Source organism: Arachis duranensis, chromosome 1 (genome assembly GCF_000817695.3).
Source record: "Arachis duranensis cultivar V14167 chromosome 1, aradu.V14167.gnm2.J7QH, whole genome shotgun sequence".
Taxonomy (NCBI): Eukaryota; Viridiplantae; Streptophyta; class Magnoliopsida; order Fabales; family Fabaceae; genus Arachis; species Arachis duranensis.
Window position 1 is genome coordinate 93,239,664 of NC_029772.3, and position 27,997 is coordinate 93,267,660.

Genomic DNA, 27,997 nt, shown 5'->3' on the forward strand with positions numbered 1-27,997 from the left:
ATAGTATTTAAAATATTTTTTATATAAAAAAATTAAAATTTATTAAATACTTTAATATTTTAAATTATTAATATGATTAATACCTTTAAATATTTAAAAGATTGATTCAAATTTTTATAATTAGTGAAAGAGTCTTCAGTTTTATTTTTCTCTTAGATGGTCCCAAGTCGAATTTTAAATAAACAATGAAAGACTAAATTGAATTAGGGTGGTTTGATTTATAATGTAGATTCATCTTAGTAAATCAAATTGAGGCAATTCGATTTATTGAATTGTTTCGATTTTAATTTTCATGACCAAAATCTTAGATTTTCAAAAGTGAGGTACTATCTCTTCCATGCTACTAAATTAAATTGACTTAATTCATTTTACATAAATTTGAACTTTTGAACATAAATAGAATTTGTATGATTCGATTTATGTATATATGTGCAAATTGAGCCTAACTTATTCGATTTACAAAAAATCAAATAGGACAGACGTAATCAAACTCTAATAAAAAATATATGTAATTTTATTTGAATTCCAGTCATATATTAAGAACTTAAGATAAATTACTTTTTATATTTCATATGCACGTAACTTTTTTTTAAAATACGTTATCTTTATGATAGATTTAGAATTTTGTTTCAAAGTTATTAACAAATTCTTAATAAAATTAAAATAAACTTCATAACAAAAAAAAAATCTTAAAAAAGATACTGCTAAATATATTATTTTATCTTTATCAAGTATCAATGCCTCATTTTATTTCATATAAAATTAATATCTTAAAAATTATTAAATCAAAAGACTCATCCCCACGACAAAAAGTATATAGTTCCATTCCAACTTAATTCAAAAACTAAATTAAATAAAAAAATTATATATAAGAGTATATTTAATATTTTTTTTATAAAAAAATAAATCTAAAAAAATATTTTTGTCCGATACTTGTGTAACTGAAAAAAAATTCATAAATTAAAAATAAAAAATTATCTTTCTCCAATTTTAACTTAAAATTGTAATTCACTTCAATATATTCTAAAAGAATAAAATTGACGAAATTAACCTAAATATACTTTTACTACTACAAACTCTTTTTTATCCTTTTTTGGTAAAAATTTCTTCATCTTTAAAATTTTATTTCTCCACCTAATTTTATTAACAAAGAATTCTTTCATTGCAAGTCCACATACATAAATACTAAGAAAAAATCAAATCTTCTAATTAGTTCGAATTAGTTCCACTTCTTTTAAAAGGAATACATCACTGATATTGAAGCCCAACCCAATAGCATTAAGGGGCCTATGCACATCGTACTGTGTTGACAACAACACGGCTCAACTACAAATAAAAGATGATGCATGCCTCCACTACAACAGAGCTCGCTCCCTCGCGGAAGACACCGGAGGCTCCTGTCATTCTCAGGAACATTTCTAGGTAATGTTTGTTTTGAGGTACTGAGGTAGAAACTGAGAGACTAAGACTTAGTATCGTGTTTATTAGTTCAGAGACTGGTACTAAAATTTTTGTTTCTATCTCTAAAATTTCAGTATTTCAGTACCTCCAAAAAGTAGGGACATAAGAGACTGAAATTTTTAGAGATAGAGACTGAAACTTTAATAACATTTTATACCTAAAATACTTTCATTTCAATTAATTAATTCCAATTTTATCTTTGTGCAAATTAAATTAGAGTTGCATTCAAACAGAATACTGAGATTTATTTCAATCATTATCTCTATGTCTCTGTCTCTCGGTCTTAGTTTCCATCTCTGTCTCTCCACCAATAATGCTCACGTATATATACAATGTTGCATCTTTAAAATAGAATTCACCATATTAATATGACTCAAATCAAAATTTTAAGCTACATTTTTTAAACAAGAATCATTCTAACTTTATGTGAAACGTCAAAATGTTTCTTTTGACATGATATGTGTGGACTATTAGTTGAATTAATTATTTAAAATGCATCATGTACTTTGAAATAGAAAGCAGTGAGTTGATCATTTAATATGATCGGCAGCAATAATGCAAATATCTCAAAAAAGCACAGGTAAATTTTGTATGAGCTAAAGAGAATGTAAACAAAATTCAAACAAAATCATATTCCTGAAAGACATCAATATTCAATTCATTGTTCATTCATAATCCTATTGAAAACGACTAAGGATGATAATAAGCCACAAGAAATGTTACTAAAATGGAGTTGTCCTTTGATGAAATCTTCCTCCCTTAGTGGGTGGCCAAACAAACGCATGGCCCATATAATTAGTAAGCCCACAGTTCTCCATGGTGAAGACACTCTTCCTATGGACAGTCACTTGTAAGAAATCTCGCTCCATGGGAGGAGCCCCACTGTCAAGTTGCAATGCTGCAAAGTCCTTCAACATGGACAGTGTGAAAACTGAGATGCAGTGCGTCGATGAATCGGGTTCGAAAAGCAATAGGTCCGCAGAGCGTACTGCACACAGCATCCCGTTGCCAAGGTCAACAAAATTGAATCTGCCCGGTTCTTCCATCGGGGGTTGAATATCCTCAAAACCCACATCAAGGTATTGATATAATGCGACTAGGCCATTCTGGTGGTTAACGAGAATGGCAAAGACCTTGTCCAAAGGTGCATGAGGAGGTTTCTTCACATACTCATGTGTAAGGCAAACGGTGTAGTTGCTGCTGCCAAGACCCGGAAGGGACACAGAAATGTGTGGGAAATAAGTAATACGACATTGGCCCCCGCTAATGATCCTACTCTTTCTGAAGTTCGAAAGATTGTTATCAGCGGCAGACATATCCATCCAAGTCTCTTTGATGGGGTCGAAGCGGGCCAAATAGGAGTCTCTCTCCAACTCCCTGGACGATGAAAAAAAGAGGTTGTTGTCGAGGACGAACATGGTATTGTGGACATGTCGCTCGCTAATGATGGCGGCCCCAGGAGCCATTAAGGGTTTCCAAACTCTAGAACCAGAACAAAGAACGTAAAATCTAGATTCATCTTTGAGCCGTAGCCTCAGATTTATATACAAGTAAACATCGCCTGAGCCTGGCGTGTTTGCGATGTATGATTTGCGAAAAGGAAAGGGTGCACCATCCAGTGATCCCGTAGGGGCAATTCTGCGCTCCTCAAATTTGATTTCGTAGATTGGCCAGGGGACCAGATTCCCCATGGAAAGGGATTTGGCTCTGCCAATTTCACGCGGCAGGCTCAACTTGTCGGACGGCGCCATATAGATCTTGGAGTCGAACTCGAAGGGACACATATCATGACCTGGAAGATCCAAATACATCTCGAACGGTGGTGGAGGCAAACAAGTCCAATCTTTGACATCAACTTCTTCCTTTAAATTGCTCAGTTTGATCACGATCAACTTTCCATACGTCATAAGGCAAAGGCACGCTTCCTTCGCCATTTCAACCTGCTCAGTTTTTCGTCTTTTTGACTCAGCAGCATCCGATTCCGACATCACTCTCTCCGATCGAACGAGATCGGTGGTGATGCGGCAGCAAAAAGCTAGGATTAGGGTAAAGCACTAGAAAGTTAAAAGCAGAAAGAAAGATGGGCCTCTTCACGAGTCATTACTATTTGTTTGGGTAAACTTTTAAAAAAAAAATTTTTTTGAGTTATCTTTTTTTTAAAAGATCTGATCAAAAAGTAAAAATAATTTTATGTTTGGAAATTTTCTGCAAAAAGATTTTTTTATCTATCAATTATGTTTGGGTATAATAATATAAAAATACTTTTTTATTTATTTATTAAATAAAAAATATATTTTTTTAAGGAAAAAAGATCTTTTAAAAAAAGATATAAATTATAACTTCTCAAAAAAGATATTTTTTATTTTTTTAGTGCTTTTACTTTTACTATTAGAAATTTGTCAAACACGCTAAAGAATAAAAAAATCTTTTTTTAACAAAATAATGGCACCCAAATAATCACTAAATCCAAAATATGATTAGTAAACTTCAAATGAGTAGAAATTAGGGCTTGTTTGGGTGAGCTTCTAAGAAAATATCTTTTTTCGAGTTATCTTTTTTTAAAAGATTTTATAGAGAAGTAAAAGTAATTTTATGTTTGGATATCTCATGTAAAAAGGTCTTTTTATCTATCAACTATGTTTGGGTATAACTTTGATGATGCTGAGGATGAACATGAAAATGATTTAGAAGCGCCAATAGAACCTGAAACTGTTGTTAAGAAGCCTCGTGAGCCTTCGTTGTCTACCAAGGAAACTGAAGAGCAACTTTCAAAGAAGGAATTGAAGAAAAAAGAGCTTGAGGAGCTTGAAGCTGTTGTAGCAGAGCTAGGATTGCAAAAAGAACCCGGAAGCCAGGCTGACTCCCATGGTAATATGATGTTTTTGATCTTGTGAAAGAAACAAAGAAAAAACATATTATAATTATCCTAGTTCTTTCAAGGAGGTATCTATCCTTTCAGAATTTGTTATTGATTTAACCATGCTGGCTACAAGAATGCTATTTAAATATCTAAAGTATTAAGTTGAGCCTTGAACTTGCTCATGCAAACGTTCGCCAATACATTTCCAAGCCCTGCTAAGATGACTGATTATATAGAAATTTCTTACTTGGAATCTTTTTACCTATCCTGGAAAATTCAGGTGCTGAGAAGAAGGTCGAGGATCGCAATGGTGAGTTAGAAAAGGAGAATGCCACCGGTGAAAGCAAAAATGCACAGAAGAAGAAGGACAAATCTTCAAAGGAGCAGAAAGAATCACAAGAACTGCCTGATCCTGTGGCTGATGGAAATACAACTACGGAAACTGCTGGAACGGGGAAGGCAGAGGATGCACCTGTAACTGACGTGAAAGAGCGGCATAAGAAAGTTGCATCTGTGAAGAAGAAAAAATCAAGGAGATGGATGCTGCTGCTAGTGAGGCTGCTGCTAGGAGTGCAAGGCTTGCCGTGGCAAAGAGAAAAGATAAGGCGACTCACTACAATCAGCAGCCTGTTCGGTAAACAGGCTGGCAAGTGGCAAAGTACTTGTATCTTCTCTTTGTTTATCCTTTTGTTTTGCCCTTTATATTTTCAGTCTTTCCATTATCACATATGGGCATATGCTCTTTGTTCATTTGCAAATGCAAAATAAACATAGATAGCGGCTTTAGATAAATTGACTATGAGCAAATTTATAATTTTACATGAGGGAAAATACGAGTATATGAATCTTTTACTCTGGTACTCTATGTGTACTTATCAAAGTTTTGAAGCAAGAAGGTATAATTCATTTTTCTGTCCCATTTGTTTCATTGTATGCGCATCTCCGAGAAAATTCTTGATGATGTTCATCTGATGTATCAGATGCCGTTAGAATACATCAACGCATTTTTTGAATTGGGGTTGCCTATAATTCCCTTCGGTCTGTAGCATGGTGCGATGTGAGCGTATCATTCTTGTCAAATCAAACTTCTTTTAAGATCCGATGATGTTGATATGGAGTTGAAATGAATGGGCAAGATGTGATACTTATAGCAAGTAAAGTACCAAATACTACAACCTTATCTAACCTATTAATTGGTTGAAGACATACTTATAGTAAGTAAAGTACCAAATACTACAATCTTATCTAACCTATTAATTGGTTGAAGACAGTATAAACGAGAAAGAGAAAAATTATAGGAGAAAAGTTCAATTAATTATTTAAAGGGAAAAATATAAAATATAAAATTTTTTCTTTAATTTTGACAAAAATTTTAAAAATACTCTTAAATTTTATTTTGTTTCAATTTTGTTCCTAAAATTTTCAATTTGCATCAAGTATATCTAGAGTAAATTTTTGGAAAGTTTATAACAAATCAGTAATAATGCATGACAACTATGTCTGATTCTGTTTTTGTGACTCAACTATGTCTGATTTGTTTATGTTGAAACTTGTTCTTGTGAAATTATTGCTAAATTAATTTAGAAGTTTTTAAAAAATTAGTCACCACTTACCTGAAGTATATATGATGCAAATTGAAAACTTTTAGAATAAAACTAAAATAAAATAAAACTTAGAGATATATTTTAAATTTTTAACAAATTTTAAGGACAAAAAATATATTTTATCCTTGTTTAAAATACATCGTGTATTTTAAAATAGAAAGTACTAAATTGTTCATTTATAAATTAGCATGAATAAAAGTATCAAAATATAAACTTTTATTTTCTTAGTCAATTAATTGAGTTCAAATATTGAATTAAAAAAAATAAAAACTATGATGTGAATTGAACAAAACAAATAGTATCAAAATACAATGATACAATATGTAGAAAATAAATTGAATACTAAAGATCATATTGATAGCACCAAAATAACTTAAAATTAACATAAGATGTTCAATAACACGACGCAGTAAAATATTGAATCTTTCTAAAAAACCATTACACATTCAATAAATTGAATAATTATCTCATATATAAAACAAAATATAAAAATCTAAAAAAGAACACTGAAATGTCTTCACTCTAACTCCAAAATTTCTAATTAAATGATATGATAAAACAAAAAACTTATTTCATGAAGATTTGAGTTCAGACTCACAAATTTTAATAGAAAAGAGAATAAGTGAAAAATTATATATATAATGTAGCGAAATTAAATAGAACAAGTGCAAAAATTTGAAAGAGAATAAAAGTGGCATTTACGTATAAAAAGAAGACGAAAAATCTGATAAAACAACACATAAATTTCTAAAGAATAACAACGAAATGTCTTCACTTTAACACCAAAATTTTTAACTTAATGATGTGATGGTACCAAGAATTTATTTCATGAAGAAATGAGTTGCATATTTACAAATTTTAATAGAAAAAAATAAGTGAAAAAATAAGTAGATAACGCAGCGACATTAAACTGAACAAGATCAAAAATTCGAAAGAGAATGAACAGTGTCATTTACGTATAAAAAAAGTCAACGATGACGATGATGGAGGAGGAGAAGGAGGAGGATGAAAGAAAAGAAGAAATTAACTGAAAAAAGAAGACGGAGGCAGAGGAGGTGGTAATGACAACGATAATAAGAAAAGAGAAAGATTAGGAAAAAGAAGGAGGAGGACAATAAGAAGAAGAAGTAGCAAGAGGGGAATGGATCCTCTCAATTGTTGAAAAAAATTGAGGGAGTAAAGTGTGATCCATAACCCTTCAATACACTCTCTCTCATGTTTTCTCGTGGTCCGACTTATAACAATTAATGGTGAGAGATCACATTTTACTCCCTCAATTGTTAAAAAAAATCGAGAGGATCCATTTCCTTCATGTGCATGAGATGAAGAAGAACCACGATGAAAAAAAGTGCATTCACGGTATGTGGCGCGTGATGTGAAAAAGATTATAACTCAGTTGAACTTGGGTATATAATTCACTTGGAATTGATTGTAGGGCATTATTATTTAGTATATATACTCTTATGAATTTAATTTTGATGCACTATTATTATAAAACAGTTTTACACGTGCATCTAATGACGTAATGTTACATCATGAAAAATAAATACTATTTTCATTGATCGCATGAATGGTCATCCAAAAAAATAAGTGTGATTGCACGACTGTATAAAACATTTTACCCTATCAGTGCATCAAAATTAAACCTATACTCTTATATTTTTATGTCAAAAGTAAAAAAATATGGTATAACATTGAGTATTATACTGAGCTAAATTAAATTATTGTACGTGTTAAGTTGAGCAAAATTATCTTATTTAACTTAATATTTATAATATCTAAATAAAAAAATCTAATTTTATGTATATAATATTTATAATTATATATTTATTACATTTAATATTATATATTTGTTTAAATGATAATTAATAAATATAAATAAAAGCCAAAGGGAACAAGTCATGACTATCTTTAATTCCCAATTTTAGCACTAAATATTTTCGTATATAATTAAAAATGTATAGGATAAACTAGTACAAAGGAAGAAAAATGTAAGATAAGTGAATGATCTCGTAAAAGCATAAAATGAACAAATTTCATTTTGCATCTTACTAAATTTTTAAATAAGACTTTTTAATTAAGAGCTCTTGGTTAAATACATTTATGTAAAAAAAAGGAAAAACTTTTTAAATTATGAATAAATGCTTTTTAAAGACAAATAATATAATAGATATAAACAAGTTACACACATTTTAAAAAATGCTTAGTTAAAAAGATATTTTTATTAGAATTAACTTAATTATAAAATAGTATGTAACATTACTCTCCTTTCTTACTTTTTTTTCTTTTTAATTTAGTTTGAAAAAAATTGGTAATTGTATTAGTTCCAATGTTTAATATAAAATTTTGGTTTTGGAATATGTGATTCTAAGTAAATTATGGCACTCGTTAACATAAACAACTGTCATAGTAATAGTATATTATGAACAGATTAAAAAGCTCATACTTATGGCTATTTTTTTTTGTTATAGATGGAAGAATTGTGTAATCCATTGTTATAGATTGATTGCGTGTTTTTTTTATAGATTTCGATCTTTTTTTTTGTTGAAAGTGCAAATTAAAGGGTCGATTTTTGGGCGAGAAGAAAACAGAGACTCTGATTTTGGATTTGAAGAATTAAAATTTTGAGCTATCACAAATTGGAGTCTCTCATTTGTGTGTTAGGTGAAATTTTTTTATTTTGCACAAATTCGGTGAATTGGTTTTGTATTAAAAAAAATTTGAAAATCCAAATTGGTGAGTAGATTTTGTGAATTAAAAAAAAAATAAATTAGAAAAACTCAAATTTAAATTTCCGATTTCTTCTCTAACCCTTCTTTCACACTCGGAAATTACACACAAAACTCCAATAATGGTGAAAAATACCACTATCGAGTCAATATGAAAATTAAAAAGCACATACTTATAAGAGACATGTCTTTTTTTTATATTGATTGGTGAATGTAATAAATAAATAAATAAATAAATTGAAGACAAATTGTAAGGACAAAGAATGACAAACTATTTTTATTATTTGAATTATTAGATGTAAAACGAAATCAAACTATTCATATCAATACATTACACTCATCTTAATGAATGACCGACTCTGGTGCGATAAGGTAGACTTTGGAGGAGCTCTCTCTGTTAATCTCTTGTGATGCTACAAAACATAATTATCAGTCAACCCAATCAGTTTTATCGAAAACTCAATCACCCGGTCACTTGGCCAGGTTGAGCCGTACCGTCTAAACATCGGATCTGGTAAAAAGCAATTTAACCCGTCCAGTTTTTATCAAAACCAATGACATGACTTGGACCGGGTCATGCTTAATGTTTGTTTTTTAAATTTCAAAGTCGTTTTTCTTCATTAAAACCCTTTATGTCCTAAACGTGTACTTCCTCTCATCACTATCTCACTAAAACTCGAGTTCTCTCATTTCTCTCACTATGGCTCACTGGCTCTCGCACTCAAGGTTGTCGTTAGTCATTACCGTCTTGCATTCAATCGCACATGTGCACCTTTCCGCACTTGTCATCACCGATGGCAAAAGCAGCAGGTCCTAGGATTGATTGTCGTTGTTGCTCTCTCTCTTGTTACCGTCTCTCACTCAATCGCACCCTCTCCTTTCGCTCATAGTCGCTAGCGACAGAAGCAGCAATTTCCGGGGCTGGTCGTCGTTGTCGTCTCCTTGCTTCGAGTCTTACTATCAACTTCCTTCACGCAACCAAAAGCCGGTCCCCAATTTGGTGAGTTTCAACAAAATTTTCTGTTCTTTCATTTTCAGTTTTATTACATTACTACACTTTGATTTTGTTGTTGAAAATATCACTAAACTAGTATTTTTGTTCCTGAAAATCATCACTGGTATGAATTTGTTACTGATTGAACCTTGAATAATTTGTTGCTTAAAAGATCATGGTTCTAGAAATCGGACCAGACTGACCAGTCGAATGGGTCCAACCACAAACCGAACGCATTTGCAGTTGGACTCAAAACCAAGGATGACCTGTTGAATCGGCCGGTTGGACACAACCAAAACCCGGCCAGTTTTCCTAGAAGTAGAAAAAGAATAGCACATCGCGTGACTTCCCCTTCTGTTCACTCAAATTCAAAGAAGGAAACCCTAATTCCCTGAAAGAAATCAAAGAAAGAAACCTTGAAACCCTAGCTTCTCGAACACCACCGCAAAAACTGTCGCCGTCTGTCGGGCTCAGGCACCACAATCGTCGTTTAGTCGTCTGCTCTTCTTCCTCATTCGACAATCGCACCTTCTCAGCATCTCCTTCAACCCTCACTTCCTCAGCAAAGCAAAATCTTCTCTTCTGCCATTCTGCTCCGTCCAGCCACCACAGTGTCACCTCCGTCGTTGCATCTGGTCGAAGGCTCTTCTGTGCTCGTCTCGCGTGCCTTGGAATGTACTTTTTACTGTGATTATTGTTTTAATTTGTTTACGATGGTTAAATTGTTATTACTGTGATTATTCTTCTTCAATTATTGTTGTTATTCAATTATTGTTATTCTTATTGGGGTTTAAGATTCTTGATCATGTTTCTATTAACTGTGTTATGTTGTCCTTATTTTTTTTTAAAGTGAATGTATTCTTGATCTTGTTCCGTTGTTATTTTGCTAATTATTGGGTTGTTTCAATTTGTTGGATTGAGATTGAGATTGTTCTTGTTTTTGGTTATTGGGTTGCTAAATTTTCTATTCAGGTCTTGTTCTTGATAATTTGCTGGATTGAGATTGAGATTGCTCGTCTTTTGATATCGGGTTGCTGATTTTCTATTCAATTCTTATTCTTGTTAAATTGCTAAATTGTTGTTGCTAATCCTTAAGCTTGAAAATGTCCCTGTTTCTTGTTATTGGGTTGCCATCGTTGAACCTTGAATGTTACTGTCTTGTTCAAATAATTACCTAGCTAAATTCTTTTGTTGCTGAGCTCCACCCCCTTTGCTCCAGTTCCGCCATCCTCCTCTTTCCTCTATTCCAGGCCACCTCTTCTCTAGTTTTGCTCTACTTTTTACTGTGATTATTGTTTTAAATGGTTTACAAATTGTTGGGTTGTTATTACTATGATTCTCCTCCTTCAATTATTGTTGTTATTAGTGTGATTTAGGATTCTTGATCATGTTCTTGTTAATTCTGTTATGTTATTCTGTTGTCCTTCTTTTTTTTGGTAAATTATATTCTTTGTCGTTAATGTTTTCGAAATTGATCTTAACGTTTAATTTGTGTCAACTGGGATTAATATCAATGGAGAACTATAATTGTTAGGTTGTTATTACTGTGTGATTCTCCTCCTTTGATCAATTATTGTTATTAATGTGGTTTAGGTTTCTTATTGATTCTGTTATGTTGTCCTTGTTTTTTTGGGTAAATTATATTTTCTGTTGTTAAATGTTTTCAAAATTGATCTTAACGTTTAAAATGTTCTAACTGTGGATTAGTATCAATGGAGAACTATAATCGATATATTGACAAGGTTGAACTCAAAAAGAGTAAAAAAGAGCAGAGTTATCATTTTACATGCATCATTGCGTAGTAGCGGAAGAAGGGTTAAAATTTTAGAAATATCAAATAATGACAGCGAAGAAGTTGAAAGATAAAAACGCTATTTTCAAACTTCTTTGACAATCTCATTGGAACTTTTTTTTACGACGACTTTGTTTTTTTCGAGAATAATGGAAAGAGATGGTTTTTACGACGAGAATTATCATATGAATTTAGCAGATGTTTTAGCTCAGGATTGAAACAAATTCAAAGTTTATCTGAGCTCTGTCAAGTTTACATGAAGAGAAGAACATGTGTTATGGGAAAATAAACCAGTATAATTTTGTAATAAATGGAGATAGAACACTCGTTACCAGAGTCGAGATAAATCTTTTTTTATTTCATGGGCAAAAATGTCATTGTTACGAATAAGATGATGCGGCGTCTTCGTAACATTTTATTTTCTTCACTAAATCTCGGTCCATCTTTGAAAGAACTCGATATATTCTTAAATTTTTTACTATGGTGAGTTAATCTATTCTTTTAATTAGTATACGATTTTTATTTGAATTTCGTATATATTTTATGACTTATTACTATTATTTCAGGTGTGGATCATGGAAACTGTTTTGTCATCCGTTTTTCTTGAATTTTCAACCCACGTTATTATTTCCTTTTGACCAACCAATATTTAAATGATTATTTAAAAAAATCTTGGCGTTCCATCGGTCTAAAAGACAATTGGAAAGCAACTTCAATACTATTAGATATATATGATAAATTGGCAAGACGGAGCGAACAAAAAACTATCCGGAGATGATGCAATTTTTGAACGATGCGAGTACAAATTATGGTTACGGCTCTGGTGAGTTTCTTCGATTTGCAAGAAACTGTGTAACTCACCTTAACATTGTGATCAATTATTTTTTTTATATTTATATTTTTGAATTTAATTTAACTATAGTATTTTGATATTTTCACAAAAATAAATATTATTTAAATATTGTTATATTTTTTTAAATTATATACTAAATATTATTTTATTTCTTTTGTATAATTTTTTTCTAGCAGCATATTATTAGAGTGTGTCAACAAACTGAAACTTTGACGAAAATGATTAAGGATTTTTCTATACACAAGATATCAGAGTATATCGTGTGTTTGAGGCAAAAGTGCTCTAATGGCTGAATCCAAACACACGAAGTACAATCTTATCTTGGATTCAGCCATTAGGCATATCAAAAATATAAATTTTCACACGATGCATATAAAAAAAATAAGGGTACAAATCTTCAATCATTCTCGCCAAAGTTTCAACTTGTTGACACACCCCAACATTAGGCTGTTAAAAAAAATTATATAAAAAAATAAAATAATATTTAGTATATAATTTTAAAAAATATAACAATATTTAGATAATATTTATTCTTGTGAAAATATCAAAATACTATGTTAAATTAAATTCAAAAGTATAAATAAAAAAATAATTAACCACAATGTTAAGGTGAGCTACACAGTTTCTTGCAAATCGAAGAAACTCACAAGAACCATAAACATAGTTTGCACTTTGCACCGTTCAAAATTTGCATCATTAACGGATAGTTCATTCTGTTCTCTCTATCTTGCCAATTTTTCATATATATCTAATATCAAAGTTGCTTTCCAATTGCGTCTCTCAGACCGATGGCACGCCAAAATTTTCTTAAATATTCATTTAAATATCGGTTAACCAAAAGAAAATAATGTGTGAAAATCCAAGAAAAAACGAATGACAAAACACCGCATCTATGATCCACCCCCGAAATAATAATAATAAATCATAAAATATATACGACATTCAAATAAAAATCATATACTAATTAAAAGAATAGATTAACATACCATAGTAAAAAAATCTAAAGACATATCAAGTTCTTTCGAAGTTGGACCGAGATTCAATTAAGAAAACAAAATGATATGTAGATGCCGCATCTCATCCGTAACAATGGCATATTTGCCCATAAAATCAGGAAAAAGATTTTCCTTGACTCCAGTAACAAGTGTTCTATCCCTATTTATTATAAAATTATACTGACTTATTTTCCCATGACACGTATTCTTCTCTTCATATAAACTTGAAAGAACTCTAAAAATTGTTTGAAATAAACTTTAAATTTATTCCAATCTTGAGCCCAAACATCTGCTAAATTCATGTGATAATTCTCATAATAAAAACCTATCTCTCCCCATTATTCTCGAAAAAATAAAAAAGTTCCTGTAAAAAAAGTTCGATGAGAGTGTAAAAAAAGCCTGAAAACAGCGTTTTTTATCTCAACTTTGTCGCTGTCATTACTTGATACTCCCAAAATTTTAACCATATTTTCACTACTGCGCAATAATGTATCTAAAATGATAACTCTGTCATTTTCTACTATTTTGAGTTCAACCTTGCCAATGTACCAATTACAGTTCTTCATTGATACAAATTCCAATTGAAACAAATTAAACGATCAATTTTGAAAAAATTTCGAAAACATTAACGACAAAAAATATAATTTACGCAAAAAAATAAGGACAACAAAACAACATAACAAAATCAACATGATCAAGAATCCTAAATTACAGTAATAACAACCTAACAATTCGTAAACCAATTAAAATAATCACAGTAATAAGTACCTTTCAACATGATCATAATATTATTTGTCTTTAAAAAGCATTTATTCGTAATTTAAAAAGTTTGTACTTTTTTTACATAAAATGCATTTAAGCAAGAGCTCTTAATTAAAGTCTTATTCAAAAATTTAGTAAGATGAAAAATGAAAATTGTTCATTTTATGCTTTTACAATATCATTCACTTATCTTACATTTTTTCTTCCTTTGTACTAGTTCATCATATGCATTTTTAATGATATACGAAAATATTTAGTACTAAAATTGGGGATTAAAGACACTCATAACTTGACCCCTTTGGCTTTTATTTATATTTATTAATTATCATTTAAATAAATATATAATATTAAATGTAATAAATATATAATTATAAATATTATATACATAAAATTATATTTCTTTATGTAAATATTATAAATACTAAGTTAAATAAGATAATTTTGCTCAACTTAACACATACAATAACTTAATTTAGCTCGGTATAAATATTTTATTTATCTTTTTTTTGGTCGGGAAAAAGGAGAAGAGGAAGGGGACCCTCACCTGTTTCTCAAGCTTCCTAGCTCTGGCCTCCACTTCTTGGCGTTTTTTCTCTGCAACTCTTAACTGTCAATATAATCAAGCAGATATGTTAAATATCACATAATTTGAGTTTAAAACCAACTTTGTTAGGCCAGAAGAGCACCACCTTTTCTAATATAACCTCATTCTCCTCTTGTAGCATATCCAGCTGCAAAATAAAAGTTGAATCAGCCTCAAAGCACATACTTTATGAATTACCAAATCAGCACCAGTATAAAGATTATAAGATTCACTTGTAATCCACTTGACCAAAAAAAATTGAAAAGAAAAAGAATAGCCGACAGTCAACAAAAGATAAGTGAGTTATGGCTTGACGTCTATTTTTATCCCAAGTGTACAAGGAGGCAAAACTAGTAAGAGAATTCTTCATTTCATCCTTGATAAAAATAACATTGAGTCATTATGGATTGGCCTCCTTTGTTTCTCAACAAAAGTTTACAGCCTTAAATGCCATCTTTTCAAAGCGATCATAATTTAGTATATATGATTAAGCTTGTCTAATGACATATCTATCATTTATCTATACGCCTAACTAGTTCTTAAGGTAGCCGTATTTTAAATTTTTAACTGATGTTGTTTTAATAACTAGATGCTGCATCTAATTCTATTTTAACACTTCCAAATATTTTATGGATCCAATTTTCAAATTTATCATAGACTACAAAAGCAATGTCAAACCTAATGAAATGTAATGATGAAATGTAATGTATTATTGATAACTCCTTGTCATTAGGAAACCCAAGACACAAAACTCAATTTATAGCACTCTAAATACTGGGCATTGCAGAAGGAAATAGCTGCAACATCAAACTAGCCCTGCAGCTGCAGCCTTGCCCATAATTACTGAAATCCTGGTCCAGGAACAAGTATGCAGCTCATTGCATCACACAGCATGCTACTTTTTATTAGGGACATAGAACAGTCTGAAACATCAAAAACTACCTCTACTTGGAAACTATATATATTATCAAAGGAAGTTAGAAACTTCAGAAATTTACTTGCTAGGGAAGTTGGCAGTTGGCACCGTTAAAGTCTGAATAGAAGTGCCACCGAAGTATTAGAAGAGTCTTAGCCCACTAGTTCTTTAAAATTTATGATGATTCAGCTTTATAGTATTAATTAATGGCCAAACCTGGAAATGCTACAAGCCTACAAGACGTATAAAACCTTGTTTAATTCTAATAGCTGCAAATCATAATTAGTACGGCTGGGGAAAGTAAAGTAATGCTTACAACTTTTTCTCTCAGTTCCGATTGGAAGGAGGATCAATTGGAGGAACAGCCATAGGTGTTTGGATTGTGGATTTGCTCGGCCAAGGTACTACTGCTTCCGCAGAGCGAACCGAAACTGCCGGTCTTCCAGCTGAGGTAGACCGCACCGAAAGAGTATGCTCTGCAAAGTTCCGACCTAACTAAACGAAAAGCACCGAAATCTTATTAGCAGAAGAAGAACGAGGTGAATAACAATTGAATCAGATCCATAATTTTAACACTTAGATCACACTCAATCACTATCAATGGCGCCAAACCAAGATAGATGTATGGTTGGCTAAGAAAACCAATAAGAAACTTAAAAACCGTCCATCTATGAAAACCAATATAAATTACATATAACAAAATAAAACATCAGCCATAAAAAATATACCTTCAAATTTTTTAGAAATTCTTATGAAGTACGTTATCTGGAAAAAAAAAACTTGTTGTAGTTATTGGCATCAATGTATAATTTAGTTTTCTAAAATCAACAAAATTATTCTAAAAAATTTAACAAAAGTACCAGCAACCATTAACAAAAATACTCCGGAAGTCATAAAACAAAAGAGGCAGCAACCAGATTTTCTTCATCAGTTAATCAACAGAGTTAAATAGTTAATCCAATTGAATTTTTTTTTTACAATTACAACAATCAGAATTTAATCTATCCAACCATCAGAATCCAGAATATAAAAAAACAGCAAACATAATCATTATAATTAACAAAATAAAAAAATAAATTGAACTACCGAAGAACTCAAGAAACAGGGAGAGCAACATACTCAAACTCTGTAATTTTCTACGGCGGCAGAGTGAGCGAAGAGTCCACGGCGGCAGAAAGTAACGTTCGAACTTCGCCGTGAGCTCGACAGAGAAAGGGATCGAAGACAGAGATGGGGAAAGACGACGAGGACAGAGACCAGTTCATGGAGGCCGACGACGACAAGGACAGAAGTGGCTTGACGACACCAACAACAGCTCCGAGCAGACCCGGCGATGCGAGGGGAAGGGATCCAGGAGGAGAAGAGGGACGGCCAACGACGACGAGGACAGAGGCGGGTTTGACGACACCACGATGACAGAGAATCTGAGAAGGTGACGCTACTGTTGATGGTGACGGCGCTGGAACTCAGAGGGGTGGTGGCGGCGCTGGAACTCAGAGAGGGAGAGAGAGGGGTATTAGGGTTTTCTTCTGAGAGAGTGGCGGTAACTGGGTAGTGGGAGCTTTTATATGGGGTTTTTTACTTTTTTTTTTTTTACCTTTGAAAACCGTCAAAAAACGAACCGGTTTACCGGTTGACTGTCGGTTCGACCGACTTTTTTACCGGTTTTTTGCTAAACGGTTTTTTTGCATCATCCGAACCGGACAAAGGACTGGTTCTTGGTTAATCTGGTTGAATTAGTCGGTCCAATTCGATTTTCAGAACAATGGATAAATCTAGAATTGGCACATAAAAATTGATCCCTAAGCAACAAAATCATAAAATCAGAGTATACCTCTTTATAGCCGTGGAGCGTTGCCCGGGGGAGCCTGGTGGTTGCTCCGAGGAGAATCTTGCGGATGACAATGTTGGTCATGGTGGCGAAGCGGTGGAAGAGAAACGCTGATGGTGGTCAAAGGAGGAGGAGAAGCGCGTGTGGACGAGGAGGAGGCTCTGGGAGCGAAATTGGCGGAGGTGTATGAAGCGAAGGGGTAGGAAAAGGAGCGCGAGGAGGACAGCGTCTGCTATCTGGAGGAAGGTGAAGCCACGGCAGCCATTGTTGAATTGATTCGAATTGGATGTGACTGAAAGTCGTGCGATGAGGAGATGCGACACAAGCAACGACAGCAGCGGGAGAAGAAGAAGCTCGTGGACGGAGAGAGAGGAAGAAGCTCGTTCTAGTTGAGTCGAGTGTGAATGGAGCTCAAGAGTGTGGGGTAGAAGTTTATATTTTGATACTTTTATTCATGCTCATTTATAAATGAACAATTTAGTGCTCTCTATTTTAAAATACACGATGTATTTTAAACAAAGATAAAGTATATTTTTTGTCCTTAAAATTTATTAAAAATTTAAAAAATATCTCTAAGTTTTATTTTATTTTAATTTCATTCTAAAAATTTTCAATTTGCAACATATATACTCCAGGTGAGTGGTGATTAATTTTTCAAAAACTTTTAAACTAATTTTGTAATAATTTTACAAGAACCTTAAACATAAGCAAATCAGAGATAGCTAAGTCATAAAAAAAAGAATCAGACATAGTTGTCATGCATTATTTCTGATTTGTTCTAAACTTTCCAAAAATTTACTAAAAATATACTTAATGCAAATTGAAAATGTTAGGAACAAAATTCAAACAAAATAAAATTTAAGAATATTTTTAAAATATTTGCCAAAATTTAGGAAAAAAATTTATATTTTATATTTTTCCCTTTAAATAAATTAAACTATTCTCCTATAATTTTCCTCTTTCTCGTTTATACTGTCTTCAACCAATTAATAGGTTAGATAAGGTTGTAGTATTTGGTAGTTTACTTATTATAAGTATCACATCTTGCCCATTCATTTCAACTCACCGGTTCTTAAAAGAAGTTTGATTTGACAAGAATGATACGCTCACATCGCACCATGCTACAGACCGAAGGGAATTATAGGCAACCCCAATTCAAAAAATGCATTGATGTATTCTAACGGCATCTGATACATCAGATGAACATCATCAAGAATTTTCTCGGAGATGCGCATACAATGAAACAAATGGGACAGAAAAATGGATTATACCTTCTTGCTTCAAAACTTTGATAAGTACACATAGAGTAACAGAGTAAAAGATTCATATACTCCTATTTTCCCTCATGTAAAATTATATATTTGCTCATAGTCAATTTATCTAAAGCCGCTATCTATGTTTATTTTGCATTTGCAAATGAACAAAGAGCATATGCCCATATGTGATAATGGAAAGACTGAAAATATAAAGGGCAAAACAAAAGGATAAACAAAGAGAAGATACAAGTACTTTGCCACTTGTCAGCCTGTTTACCGAACAGGCTGCTGATTGTAGTGAGTCGCCTTATCTTTCCTCTTTGCCACGGCAAGCCTTGCACTCCTAGCAGCAGCCTCACTAGCAGCAGCATCCATCTCCTCGATTTTTTCTTCTTCACAGATGCAACTTTCTTATGCCACTCTTTCACGTCAGTTACAGGTGGGTCCTCTGCCTTCCCCGTTCCAGCAGTTTCCATAGTTGTCTTTCCATTAACCACAGAATCAGGCAGGTCTTGCGATTCTTTCTGCTCCTTTGAAGATTTGTCCTTCTTCTTCTTCTTTGCATTTTTGTTTTCACTGGTGGCATTCTCCTTCTTTTCTAACTCACCATTGCGATCCTCGACCTTCTTCTCAGCACCTGAATTTTCCAGGACAGGTAAAAGATTCCAAGTAAGAAATTTCTATATAATCAGTCAATCTTAGCAGGGCTTGCAAATGTATTGGCAAACGTTTGCATGAGCAAGTTCAGGTCTCAACTAAATACTTTAGATATTTAAATAGCATTCTTGTAGCCAACATGGTTAAATCAATAACAAATTCTGAAAGGATAGATACCTCCTTGAAAGAACTAAGATAATTATAATATCTTTTTTCTTTTTTTCTTTCACAAGATCAAAAACATCATATTACCATGGGAGTCAGCCTGGCTTCCGGGTTCTTTTTGCAATCCTAGCTCTGCTAAAACAGCCTCAAGCTCCTTTTTCTTCAATTCCTTCTTTGAAAGTTGTTCTTCAGTTTCCTTGGTAGACAACGAAGGTTCACGAGGCTTCTTAACAACAGTTTCAGGCTCTACTGGCACTTCTAAATCATTTTCATGTTCATCCTCAGCATCATCACGGCATCATCAAGGCCTTCTATCTCACTATCGCTTTCCTGCTATTAAATCATTCACATGTCTTGCAGTTAGTCAATGTGAAGCTCAATGTCTCAAATGAAACAATAATAACCATCTTCTATGTTATTAATTTGCCATTAAGGCCAAAACAAATTAACAATTAAGTGCCCAGTTATGCAGCTTTCAGCTTTCACTACTCCAAATGGGACGTGAAGGGCAAGTCCATGAAGAATAAAGGCTACATTATATCATCTACGTTAAACATTATAGTTATGGGTCTACACAATCATTTTAACTATGCAAGATTGAACACGTGGAAACTTGAGCTTGAAGAACCAAACTGCAAATCCGGAAATGAGAATAACAAATCGGCAAACCGACAAATAGCCATCAAATGCATATTAATCAGATTCCAAATCATTAAACCGAATAAATGACAACTCAACAAGAACATAGATATTCGAATTAGCAAACCGACAAGCACAACGTCATCAAATCCAAGCATACCAGAATACAGATCGTTAGACCGTTAACACAAATCACATAAATGACAATTCAACAAGGATCATAAATACCTTCCCAGAGCTAGATATCCAGAACAAGACCAGAATCCAGGATGCTCATTATCAAACAGAATATCCAACATTATATCTTTAAGATATAAAAAGAAACACTCAGCTTTCTTTCCAATCATGCATGCAATAACATTCAACGCAACTCTTTCTCCTCAAAGACACCATTAAACCCATCCAATCCAACCTTCAAAACAGCATTGCCTAACACATCCAACTAACAGAACACAGAGAACACAATCAAAACACCTACTGAATAACATCCATTCCAGTTCGGTTCACCTCGTGGCAAATAAATGTGAGAACATGAACAGCTCAACTAATCCACCTTTTCCAAGTCTAGTCGCTATCCATGCCACAGGACTAACGGATTCAAAAATAAAAAACACAATAATAAAAGAAAAAAATTACACACTCTCGGCTTCAAGCCAACGATCATCACCATCCACAGTTAAAAAATAAACGATTCAAGCCATTGCATATCAAGTTTCAGCAGTAGTGATCCAACACACATAAATAGAATAATCCAATTAAAAAAGAAATAATGCTCAAAGTTTTATGTTCACCTCAGCATGGGCCTCGGATTCAGCTGCAGCAGCAACAGGAGCGCCCCAAACGGATTGAGGTGGAGCGGTGATGGCGTAGTAGTCGTCATCATCCTCGTCGTCAACGTCAGCCCATGACTTCGACGTGAGTGGCGCCGGGGCCCAGAAAACCTCTTTTTTCTCCTGCTGTTGTGCGGCGGAGGAAGCGGCGGTGGAAGAGGACGAGGAGGCTCTCCCCTTGGATGAAGCCTGTTCCTTCTCAGAATCTCAGGCTTCTTATTCTTCTTGAGGCTTCCGAGCGCTGCGAACACGTTGAAGCTGTTTATGACCGGCGCCTCCTCCCTACTGCTCCCTCCTCCCACCATTTCCAATCTCAAACTCAGCAGCGATGGCCCCGAAACGACCGCGTTGCAACAGCTCCAGTGAAGGGACAAGATCGGAAATAAAATCAAATAAATAAAAGAAAGAGAGAGAAACTCTAGGGTTTGTTTTTGTTTGTTCCTTGTCCGGGAGAATGGTGATCTGAGAAGTGAGGAATGTAATGTGGATGATGGAGTTATGAAAGGGTGCGTTAATTTGAGCATAGAGATTGAAGGGTGAGGCCATGAGGGGCGGGGGATCGAAAACGATGATGATGTGTGTCTTTCTCTCACTCTACAATTTACATTACAAGAGTGTCATCCTTTTGTTAATTTATAGGGCTTATTTGAAAACAAAAAAGAAACAGAAAAAAACAAAAACAAAAATAAAAACAAATAGGCCTTCAAGGATTTTAACCTTACACTAATAAGCTTTTCAAACAAAATTAGGTAATTTTTTATTTTCATTTTATCGATTTTTTTTAATCTTTTTTCAGTTACATAAGTATCGGATAAAAATATTTTTTACATTTATTTAATAACAAGATCTATTTTTTTATAAAAAAATGTTAAATATACTCTTATATATGATTTTTTTTATTTTATTATATGTGTAAAATATAATTGAATTTACATATACTTCAAAAAAAATATATCGATAATTTAGTTTTTGAATTTAGTTAAAATAAAACTATATACTTTTCGAAGGAATGTGTCTTTTAATTTAATAATTTTTTATAATATTAATTTTATAATGAAAAATATATCTTTTAATTAAGTGAGAGATATAAAACTACTTTCTTTTTTATTTTTTTTATATTGTTTAAAGAATTTAGTTATAAACATATTAATATATGATGTAATTTTTTATATTTTTATTTAAAAATGCTATATTTTATATAAATTAAATATTTTAAATAAAATATAATTGATAAGACACATAATTTATATGAAATAGTAGTTCAAGTAACATATAAAAAATATAAGATTTTTTTTTAAGTTTTAAAACATCACAAAACAAAGCAAAAAAAAACTTCAATTTGAGAACATCTTATTCTTCACAACCTTTTCTGCTTCAATTACACTTAGATACTTGATCCTATTTTTCTTCACCCATCGCTTTCTCTTAGCAAGACATTTTTTCACTCTATTCTCATTCAACTTCAACAACTTAAAACCTTCACTTGATGTTGGAAAAAAATCTTTTAGTTTTAAACACTACGCCCTAAATACTCCAAATAAAACACTCATATCACTGCTGTTTACACCACTATTATAAAATTTTACACTACTTATAAGGATTCCATTAAAAATCAATTCATCAATTCCAACGGCCAAACTTCTCCATACCCTAACAAAAACCCGGCCAACGCCATTTCCACGGACTTTGTCACCCACTTCACCCATCTCAGAGCCATTTCCAATGGCGTCTTCGTCGTTGTCCCCCCTCGAAGAAGACATACCACAAAACTCTTCTGCGTTACTTTGCTTTGACTCATTCTCACTACTACTAATCCGAAAGTTCAAGTCAATCTTAAAGAACACTTCTAACTTAACTTAGTCAAATTAGGGGTGAATGCGGATTGGATTGATGAAAATCTCATCTAATCCATACTAAAATCATCAAATCAGTTATTGAACCGATCCGCATATTTGCTGATCGAAATCGAACATTAGATATATCTACAAAATATAAAAATATTTTTAAAAGTTTATTTTTATTAAAAACTATCAATAAAATTCTTTTTTCTTACTCTTTTAAATATATTTATTCTTAAAATAATATTAAACATATGTTTTCTTAAATAATAAAATTAAAATAATACAACATATATGATAATTATTAGTTGAAATAAAACATAAAAAAATAAGAATTATGTTATATGTACACTAAAATCAGCTACCAAAGTATAAAATACACGCTGGAATACAAATATCCATTAAAAATAAATTACACATTTATTTATACACAAATACATTGGGCTGATTTGAGGGACTGATTTTGGTATACAAATAACATTTTTAAAAATATAATTACTTATTTATTTGTTTATTTTTGTGGATATGTGTATATCAACATAAAATCCGCAATCTGATCATATTAGTGTGCGATCGAATCCGATCCAATAGCCTTGCGGATCTCCAATTTTCGAATCAGATTAGGATAATATGCTTATTTTGGGCATATAAAATTATTTTCTATTTACATTTTATAGGGTTATTGATATTCAAAAAAGTGGACTGTGGATTTCATTTGTTTGAACTATGTGATTGTTGTTTAGATTATAAGTATTTTACTAAAACTTCCACTTTGAAAATGGTTCAAAAATTTGCTCACCATTTTTTATTGGTAAGATTGTGGCAAGTTTTCTTTCTAAAATTAGGTTATTTGACTTGGAGATGGTAATATGTGCTCACCATCTTTGGTTTGCTTCTGAGGTGGTAAAATCTAATCAATATTGGAGGTGGTAAAAGCCAAAATCAAGTCTGCTAAATCAAAAGATGAGTCTGAATCTCTTAAATTTACTCAAAAGAATCTGGTTAATAAGGTTTGCATGGAAGAAGCCCTGAACATTATCTTGACTTGTACAATTTGTTTGGAAGTTTTTCTGATTACCTAGAACTATGATAGGTCTATAGTTTTTATCTTCAAGAGCAAAAATATTCCCCAAATTAGCAATCACTTCACTAATCATCATTTATTTTTGCCATTAAAACTTTACCGACTTTTTCTTCGGTTTTTATCTTTTCTTCAACATTTTATCTTTATTTTATATTTGCCTTTTCTCAGGCCTTGGCCAATATTGGAGTAGTTTAAATCATTTTGACTGGTATATGATCAAAACTGAATCATGATATATTCGATTCCAGATATATACTAATTCTGCAGATGCCAAGATTCCTGCTACTCTTGAGTATCTCGGAACTTTCATTGAGGTATTGTTCCCCTCCACTGCTTCAAAGCAATAAAATGTCAACAAAGAATTTAGTGACTGCATCTGTATGTACTACAAGAAAGTCAAGTTAGGTTCTCAACTTCTCTAGTTTCTCACCCATTTCCTTTGATTGGTGTGCTTGCATGATGCATGGTTAAATTGGTCTTTACTCTTTTCTAATTGCTTTTGTTGCAACCGGTACCCCTTAGTGTAGGACCCTAAGTTGAACGAATTAAATTGGCTGACCAGTGTAGTGAAAATGTCAGCATATGACATGTTAATACGTATGCCACAACTATTATTGGTGTCAACGTTAGCTGATCTGAGTGGTTTAGATTATGTGTTAATTCTTATATTTCATCCATCTTCCAGCGCCCCAAATCGTTGTGTATGCTTAATTTGAAAGTTTGATTGCTTCAATTTTTTTTCTCTCTTGCTTCCATCTTTCTATTTCATTTGGGCTATCGGTGATTGTCACGTGTAATATGTTGTGATCACTTCCGGCAGGTTGCAAGTTTCTTATATTTGCGCACCATCAGTCAATGATATATGCGAAGACCAGTTCAATTTTACTCATTTTTTTTATATTGGAAATCATAGCACTTACCAAAACTGTTGAAAATTTCCAGAAGAAAAAAGTGGGTTGCATCCGGATTGATGGAGGTACACCCACTGCCTCAAGGCAACAATTGGTTACAGATTTCCAGGAAAAGGATTATATCAAGGCAGCTGTGCTATGGTGGTACTTTTGGTTGTGCATTTCTTCCATGTGTTTCCGTTATAAGCATTTTTTCTGTTCTCTTGGTTAGTATTTGTGCTTGAGATAATGATTTCATGTGACACGTTATCATGCAGCTATCCATTAAAGCGGGAGGAGTTGGATTAACTTTTAACTGCTGCAAGCACAGTTATCTTTGCAGAACAATCCTGGACTCCAAGTGACCTAATTCGGCCAATGATCGTGCTCATAGAATTGGCCAGGTATTCTCACACTCGTTAAGTAGAAAGGCGAAAGTTGTTAGTTTTTGATGTTTGGTATTTGAAAGTTACTTTTTGATGTTTTTGAGGAACCATTCTGAATTTTAGTTATTGAAAAATCAGATGTTAGATGCCCATGAGAACACCTTAGCTGTGTCAAATAATCAGCCATTAAGTAACCCTGCAAAGCATACTACTATCGGGCATAGCCCTTCAAAGCAGAGAACTCTTGACCAGTTTGTCAGAAGATGTGATAACGTGGTTAGGTCGGAAGTCAGAACATCAGCCTGACCGGAAACGGCCCTCTCGGTCATGACTTGCGAAATATGCAAAATGGATTTCCATTTTCAGATACATGGCCAATGGCAAGTGAATAGGAACTTAAATGTTGATGTCTACATGCAGAAGTTTCCCTGTAGTATTAACCAGATGTGCTTACATGGGGAATTCACCTGTGATGACACAAATGCCGTTTTGAAGCTGAAATCCATTGTACAACAAATAATAGATTGAGTAGAACTGGCTACACTAAACTATGTTGCTTGTATTGGAGATAATGGTTTGGTTATGTGAAATATGTATTGGAAGAAAATGTTGATAAAGTCACCCATTAGATTTTAGGTTTCCACTTCTTGTTTTTAACTTTTTGCTCCCCTATGTTTTGTTTTAGTTTGGGGCTCTGTACAGAGTATGACATTATCATATATGAATGAGACTTGTAAATTTCTTTACTCCATATGCATGTATCATTATATTTTGCAGCACTTCAGTTAAAACTGATCACCACATTGGCTTATTTTGTTTAGGAACATGACCTATTCTGATAATGTTACTTTTCTCCCTAAATTCATACAGAATGACATTATAAAAATAACATCATTATTTTTCTTTAGTCATTTAGAAACTTGATTTGAATTTTTGTAACCCAGTTTCCCTTCATCATCATTCTTATTATTTTCTTATTTTCTTAATCTAATGAATAAAGCAATCAATCGATACTATTATAAATGACTCAAATCAAATTTTTAAACTAAATTTTTCAAACAAGAACCATTCTAACTTTATGTGAAACTTCAAAATGTTTCTTTTGACATAATATGTGCGGGCTATTAGTTGAATTAATTATTTAAAATGCATCATGTATTTTGAAATGAAAAGCAGTGAGTTGATCATTCAGCAATAATGCAAATATCTCAAAAAGTTTTGTATGAGCTAAAGAGAATATAGACACAACTCAAGCAATATCATATTCATATAGAGATTAATATTTAATTCATTGTTCATTCATAATCCTATTGAAAACGACTAAGGATGATAATAAGCCACAAGAAATGTTACTAAAACGGAGTTGTCCTGTGCTGAAATCTTCCTCCCTTAGTAGGTGGCCAAACAAACGCATGGCGGATATAATTAGTAAGCCCACAGTTCTCCATGGTGAAGACACTCTTCCTATGGACAGTCACTTGTAAGAAATCTCGCTCCATGGGAGGAGCCCCACTGTCAAGTTGCAATGCTGCAACGTCCTTCAACATGGACAGTGTGAAAACTGAGATGCAGTGCGTGGATGAATCCGGTTCGAAATGCAAGAGCTCTGCAGAGCATATTGCACACAGCTTCCCGTTGCCAAGGTCAACAAAATTGAATCTGCCCGGTTCTTCCATTGGAGGTTGAATACCCTCAAAACCCACATCAAGGTATTGGTATAATGCGACTAGGCCTTTCTGGTGGTTAACGAGAATGGCAAGGACCTTGTCCAAATGTGTATGAGGAGATTCCATCACATACTCATGTGTAAGGCAAACGGTGTAGTTGCTGCTGCCAAGACCGGGAAGGGACACAGAAATGTGTGGGAAATAAGTAATACGACATTGGCCCCTGCCGCTGATGATCCTACCCTTTCTGAAGTTCGAAAGATTGTTATCAGCGGCAGACATATCCATCCAAGTCTCTTTTATGGGGTCGAAGCGGGCCAAACAGGAGTCTCTCTCCGTGGATGATAAAAAAAAGAGGTTGTTGTCGAGGACGAACATGGTATTGTCGACACGTGGCTCGCTAATGATGGCCCCAGGAGCCATTAAGGGTTTCCAAACTCTAGAACCAGAACAAAGAACGTAAAATCTAGATGAATATTTGAACCGTCGCCTCAGATTTATACAGAAGTAAACATCGCCTGAGCCTGGCGTGTTTGCGATGTATGATTTGTGAAAAGGAAAGGGTGCACCATCCAGTGATACCGTAGGGGCAATTCTGGACTCCTCAAATTTGATTTCGTAGATTGTCCAGGAGACCAGATTCACAATGGAATCGGATTTGCTTCTGCGAATTTCAGGCGGCAGGCTGGTCCGCTCCGACGGCGCCATATAGATCTTGGAGTCGAACTCGAAGGGACACATATCATGACCTGGAAGATCCAAATACATCTCGAACGGTGGTGGAGGCAAACAAGTCCAATCTTTGACATCAACTTCTTCCTTTAAATTGCTCAGTTTGATCACGATCAACTTTCTATATGTCATAAGGCAAAGGCACGCTTCATTCGCCATTTCAACCTTCTCAGATTTTCGTCTTTTTGACTCAGCAGCATCCAATTCCGCCATCACTCTCTCCGATCGATCCAGATCGGTGGTGCTGCGGCAGCAAAAAGCTAGGGTTAGGGTAGAGCACTAGAAAGTTAAAAGACGAAAGATGGGGATCTTGACGAGCGACCAGGGTTTCGAATACCGACTTATTCTCCTTATACATATATATACTAGCTTAATTTTTATAATTAAAAATTAAAAATATTTAAAAACATATAAAAATTTTAATATTTATTTAACTTTAGAACGTATAAAAATTATAAATTTGAGTTAAATAA

General features: G+C 33.2%; 1 protein-coding gene and 2 pseudogenes across 1 annotated transcript in view; 2 read left to right on the forward strand and 1 right to left on the reverse strand.

Moving 5' to 3' along the window:
* Window positions 1–4,097: 4,097 nt before the first annotated feature.
* LOC107461919 (uncharacterized) overlaps window positions 4,098–27,997 on the forward strand; it is a 51,710-nt pseudogene continuing 27,810 nt past the window's right edge.
* On the reverse strand, window positions 18,581–21,510 carry LOC107461558 (uncharacterized; annotated as a pseudogene).
* The window catches only part of LOC107462053 (uncharacterized), an 87,896-nt gene continuing 79,797 nt past the window's right edge, over window positions 19,899–27,997 (forward strand). The window contains exon 1 of the mRNA XM_052254851.1: window positions 19,899–20,026. The gene's annotated coding sequence lies outside the window, so the exon portion shown is untranslated. The remainder of the gene's footprint in view (window positions 20,027–27,997) is intronic.